The following is a 5,975-nucleotide window of genomic DNA, read 5'->3' as shown; positions in this document are numbered from 1 at the left end:
GGCCCACAGCTGTATCTTTTTGCAGAGGGCTGAGAAATGCTGACCTGGCCAGCATCCATTCACAAGAGGAGGATGAGTTTATTCAGACTATCATTCAATACTATGACGGATATTCGTGGATTGGTTTCAATTCTTGTAAGTAATTGTAACACTGCATGCATTTTTTAAATTGCTGAATTGAGATCAATATCAAATTGTGCAAGACAGAAAGTCATTGATTCTCATCTTAATAAAGACGAGAATTATCACCTAATCATAATTAATTATGTCATTCATTCATTCATTCATTCATTCATTCATTCATTCATTCATTCATTCATTCAATCATTCATTCATTCATTCATTCATTCATTCATTCATTCATTCATTCATTCATACATTCATTCAATCAATCATTCGTTTATTTATTCATTTATTCATTCATTCATTTTTATTTCAGATATTGTCCATAACACATAATAGATACCAGTACAAGTATATTACATAGTACAACAAAGAAAGAAAAATTAATTAGAAAGCTGAGATTAACCACCGTCCGTGTACAAAACAGAAAGCCACCTATCATGTAGCTTCGAATCACAATGTACATTGATACAAATAGTGGAAACAAGTACATCATTACGGCTAGCAACCATAATCTATGAGTCAGTGTTACAAGAAGTAGGCCTACAGTATTACTCACCATACTATGGAAGACTAATTTCTAGCACCAATTTCTAATATTGTTTGTGCTTTTTGCGCTTTGACAGAAAAGAGGACTTTGAAATTGTGAGACAAATTTTATCATAGTCAACAATACTGCCATTATATTTGTCAGAAGATTCCTTTTATACAATGGGCAGTGAATCAAAGAACCACATACACACAGAATAGTTATACAGTAATCACCGATTTTAAAAGTCTATTGTGCTTTACGTTTTTTTTCCCTCTAGCTGACGAGGAACACTGGAGCGATGGAACTTACGTTAACTACAGTGTCATCGAAACTGATGCAGAAGGTGGGTGCGTTGTATACAGCCAGGAAGATCACGTATTCTCTTGGAAAACTCAACTGTGTGCATCATCACAACATGCGTACGTGTGTAAGGATATGAGAGGTAATATTTATTGTGTTAACTGTCGAGTACTGAATTGTTTCTAACGCATTGGTGTACAGTCAAAATTTGACTAATGCTACGAAGAGTTAACAATATAATGCCTTACAACATATTAGCTCAAATTCTAACATGTTTGCTCTTTTCACAGCATTAACCAAAAAACAGAATTTTCTTTACAGCATTAAACGATATTTGTTTACAGCATTAATCCCGTTTACTCTACAGCGTTAACATTTTATCCACAGCATAAAAGAAACTGGAAGTAATTTTTTCACGTATCTGACCATGATTTATGTTAAAGGGTTAACAAAGTTTTATTTCAGCTACCAAGGAATATTTCCTTTCCACTTGTTCTTTGTCTTTGATTTCAACGGAATTTGCTGTTGGAGTGTTGGATCAATCGATTACTCACAAAAAGACGGGTAAGTAAACACTCTTATTAATCTGATGTTCTTGTTACTATTTACAATAGATTATTTACGAAACAACAATCATATGCACTACTGAAGGGCCACTCATCAATAATATTGATATTGATAACAACAATAAACTTATGAATTATATTGTTAGAAAAGTAAACATTTAAAAAAATCACAAATATTTCTCTGCTAAACGAATAAACGTGTAAGGTTATGCATTATCAACCCATAGTGACATACGGTATTGATCTAAACAGGATGGGTGCATTGTTGAAGATGACTTGAATGGATAAGAACACATACTGGTAGGAAATGGAGGTAGTAAGTAGTAGTAGGTAGTAGCAGCAGCAGCAACGGCAGCGGCTGCAGCAGCGGCTGCAGCTGCCGCTGCGGTTGTTGTAGTGTAGTGGTAGTGGTAGTGAATGAATTATGCTTGTTATTATTATTATTATTATATTATTATTATTATTATTATTATTATTATTATTATTATTATTATTATTATTATTATTAGTGTTATTATTATTATTATCATTATTATTATTATCATTATTGTTATTATTATTATTATCATTATTGTTATTATTATTATTATTATTATTATTATTATTATCATTATTGATATTATTATTATTATTATTATTATTATTATTATTAGTGTTATTATTATTATCAACAAAGTTTAGGTATGTTTTTGTTTCCGCCACTGTTGCTGCTGTTGTTTCTCTGTTGCTCTTGGTGTAGTTTTGGTTGTTGTTGATCATGTTTTTTTCTGTTTTATCATTTCGTAGTCATTGATTCTTAATATATCTTAATTTTATCACAGGAAAGTGAACCCCACGGTGTGACAGCTGGAGAAGTACCACGATTCTCTCTTTATCAAGTAATTGCTGTAAACAGGAAGAACAGGCAATATTTCGCATGGAAAAAAGTTGTACTCATAAAATCTTCGTGTTAAATATGACATCCAGGAACATTTTGCAGTTTTTCAGACACCTTTCAAACATTCGGACATTAATTGCATCGATATCAAGAATAGTTTTGGTCCATAATGAAAAACAAAACCAAGAAAAATTATCCATATCATTTAACAAAAAACACTGACGTGCGTTGCTGCTTATCTGACCTGAAAGAAAAATGTATCTGGCATTGGCTACACATCCAGTTGCTAAAGTTTGTCTTAAAATTGATGTAATAAAATGTAGAATCATGCCTAGTATCGAGTGAGTCATCAATGAATGAATGGTTGGATACCTTTAAAAATGTATTTTTTCAACAGTTACCATCCCATCAGTTTTAGGAATTAGGAGCTAATGAATAAAATGAACATACGTTATGAACATTTTCGAGAGATAGAAAAGCAAGAACCTAATTTAACCAGTTAATTTATTTGTAAATAAACAATGAACAAATACGCAGATGATCTGTATTGACATTCTATACAATGTAACTGTACAATTCTGTCTTTCTATTTAGACACACAGTCGTATTTAGTATTAATAATACACACAGTTACAAATCCATACATGATACCTTGTCAACATGGCTGCCAGAACACATGAGTAGCATTTAATATGTACTCCATTGTCCTCCCGCTTTGCAAGGCTACTACCAAGACGTTTGCCTGTGTTCAGTATATTATATCTACCTCCATGATTACATTAACCATCAGTGATGCTGTATGAAAATGATTTCTGGAGGCTTACTCAATTTAAACAGAGAAACTGAACTATTTGTTTTCATAACTCATGCTGGAGGCGTGTTTTCAACATCTTCTGATTAAATATCACTTCAAAGGAAAACTTATAAGCTGAAAAATCAATGGTCACAAGTACACTAAAAATTAACTGATTCAAAAATGTTCTTATCCTACTTTGGAAACAAGGCGAAGGAGTAAAACGGATGCGTGACTGGAAATGTAATGTGAAGATGACTCTGCAGTGAATAGACACGCATATTACTGAATATTCTAACGCTCTGATTATTCTAACGTGGCGATATCTTTTTTATCTTAAATTCATAGTAGTACACAAGACGGAAAAGTGTGTATAATCTACTACAATTTTCTATAGTGTATGGTAACGGGGTAACCCCATATACAACTTACATGGTGGCACAATTAGCAGATCTATGACATTTATAGGGTACCAGTACATAGGGTACCACAAACGTGATCCCTAGGTCCGGGTGTCTCTTGAGTTTTTAGTAGGGTTAAAATAATTATTGTCTATAGTGCTTCGTCGGATTTCCAAACGGTGGAGGGTTGTAATTTAAAAAAATTATTACAAATCCTTTTAATACTTAATTATGGAGAATAATAGTAAAATAATAATGTATATGATTCTGTTTTTATCCCCTTTTCAATCATTTTAATGTTAATTAATTTTTTTTTTTTTTGTAAATTGTACGCAATTAAGCCACAAGGTACCTTGCCAATTTTGAAAATGAAATGAATGAATAAGCTTAATGGTTTAGGCTATTAGCAATATATATATATATTTTTTTAAGAAAAAACATGGCAGGCACAGTGACAGCTTTTAAAAGCAATTTTAGATAGATGAAATAAATATAATTATCTAATCTTCCAACCTTTTTAATGATTCAAAGTCTCCATAGTATGAACATTTTTAAATTTTATTACCAGCGAATTGATTTGTTAATAACTCAATTCGTAGTTGGAAACGCGTATGCTCGTATCAAGGTCAATCGATATAAACACCATACAAATTTCAACATGAGCATATGTCGATAACCTTACCTTAATATATTTTTTATATTTCTTCAATTATTCTTTTGAATGGTGAAGTGATTGCCTGGTATGTATATTAAGCGTGTTTTGAATTCTCATGACAATAGGCCTAATGGAAAAATACCCGGTCCTACCGAACCAATACCCAATCCAATAATGGAAAAATACCCGACCGAGAGCCTAGTTCTAAGTGTTTGGATTTTATATTATATAGAAAAAAAATACCAACAACAACACTACTATTCCTCCATAGCGTATGTTTTGTGTTAATTTGTGTTAATATTAGGAATTTATTATTATTGTCATTATTATTGTTATTATTATTATTATTATTATTATTATTATTATTATTATTATTGTTGTTGTTGTTGTTGTTGTTGTTGTTATTAGTATTATTAATTGTTTTATTTCGTTTTTTTATTTAATATATTCAAATAAAACATTGTATAAACCGACGCAACTGTGACTAAAATAAAATGAAAAACACAAAATATGTAAATATCTTGATAAAAAGAAAATATTATTATTATTTTTGTTATTATCTTTATCATTATTATTGTTATTATTATTTTTATATTTATTATTTTTTATATGTATTTATTTATTATTTTTATTATTATTATTATAGTGTTTGTGTGTATGTGTATTGGTAAATTATAAGAACAGTGTGGAATACATATAGAGAAATAATATGTTATATATATATATATCAGCCATATTTCATTATGTTCAGTTATATAGAATATGACTAGGGCTATATATATTTATTATAATATCCATAATTATTATTATTATTCTAATTATTATTAGTATTATTAGAGTAGGACTAGTGCCATCTGAGAATTTAAGAATGAAATTATATTTACTTTGATAGTAATTTCAACACTAACAAGACAATTAAAGATGTACCGGTATTGTCTATGCAAAGTACCAACAACTCATTTGAACATAAAAAGTGTATAAAAAATGATTAGCCACTGTTTTAGAGTAAATAAAAGACAGAAACACTTCCAGTCACTGGAGTGTTTCTTTCCTCGATAATACTTTCCTATAATTTACGTTTTTCTAGTATAAACCATCATATTAACTGCATGCCTACAAAAATAGGGCGCCTAATAGTAGGCCATATTAAAAATAAAAATCAATTAAAACAGAACATGAAAGAATCTTGCAAAACATAAGCCTATTTTGTAAAATTCCAACAATCATGTCACTAAATGCATTGTTTTCTTTATAATGTAATATTGGGTTGTTAATTGCTATTGGATTTTTGGCATGTGTGTATGTTAGCTCGTTACCTTTTTAATATTATCGGTTGCAACTATACTGAGTTGGACTGTCATAATAAATAGAGTAAATTTCTCTTTATCAGTGAAAATGTTTCGTCTTAAGCTGTTATATATACCATGTTGTTCTGTTGCATTTCTTAAGTTTTTTAAATTTAATAGGGCTAATTATATAATAGTATTATATAGTTTTTAATACTATAAAAATGAATTCCTGATATGTTATTTAAAAATTAAAAATAAATAAATAAATACACCTGATGGATGCAATACTTTATTAATGATACAAATATATATGGTGTACATTATGTAAAAGAATAATTTACTATTAGTGAATAAAAACTTTTAATTTTTAACCACTTCATTTTGCACAATAATAAAGTGTGTACATTCAATGTACTCATTCTTATTTGAATTGTATATA

The 5,975-nt window shown here is 29.6% G+C and overlaps 1 long non-coding RNA gene across 2 annotated transcripts; it reads left to right on the top strand.

Moving 5' to 3' along the window:
• Window position 1: 1 nt before the first annotated feature.
• Window positions 2-3,517, top strand: LOC117116401. Of its 2 annotated transcripts, none has more exons than XR_004446745.1 (4): window positions 2-135; window positions 933-1,519; window positions 1,749-1,834; window positions 2,343-3,517. It is a non-coding gene; the product is annotated as an uncharacterized LOC117116401 (long non-coding RNA). The 2 variants fall into 2 exon arrangements; XR_004446744.1 differs by having other exon boundaries at window positions 1,749-1,847.
• The last annotated feature ends 2,458 nt before the right edge of the window (window positions 3,518-5,975 follow it).

This window comes from Anneissia japonica, unplaced genomic scaffold (genome assembly GCF_011630105.1).
Source record: "Anneissia japonica isolate Jap-2015-1 unplaced genomic scaffold, ASM1163010v1 scaffold288055_len86381_cov192, whole genome shotgun sequence".
Lineage (NCBI taxonomy): Eukaryota > Metazoa > Echinodermata > Crinoidea > Comatulida > Comatulidae > Anneissia > Anneissia japonica.
This window is presented reverse-complemented; position numbering and strand designations above follow the sequence as displayed.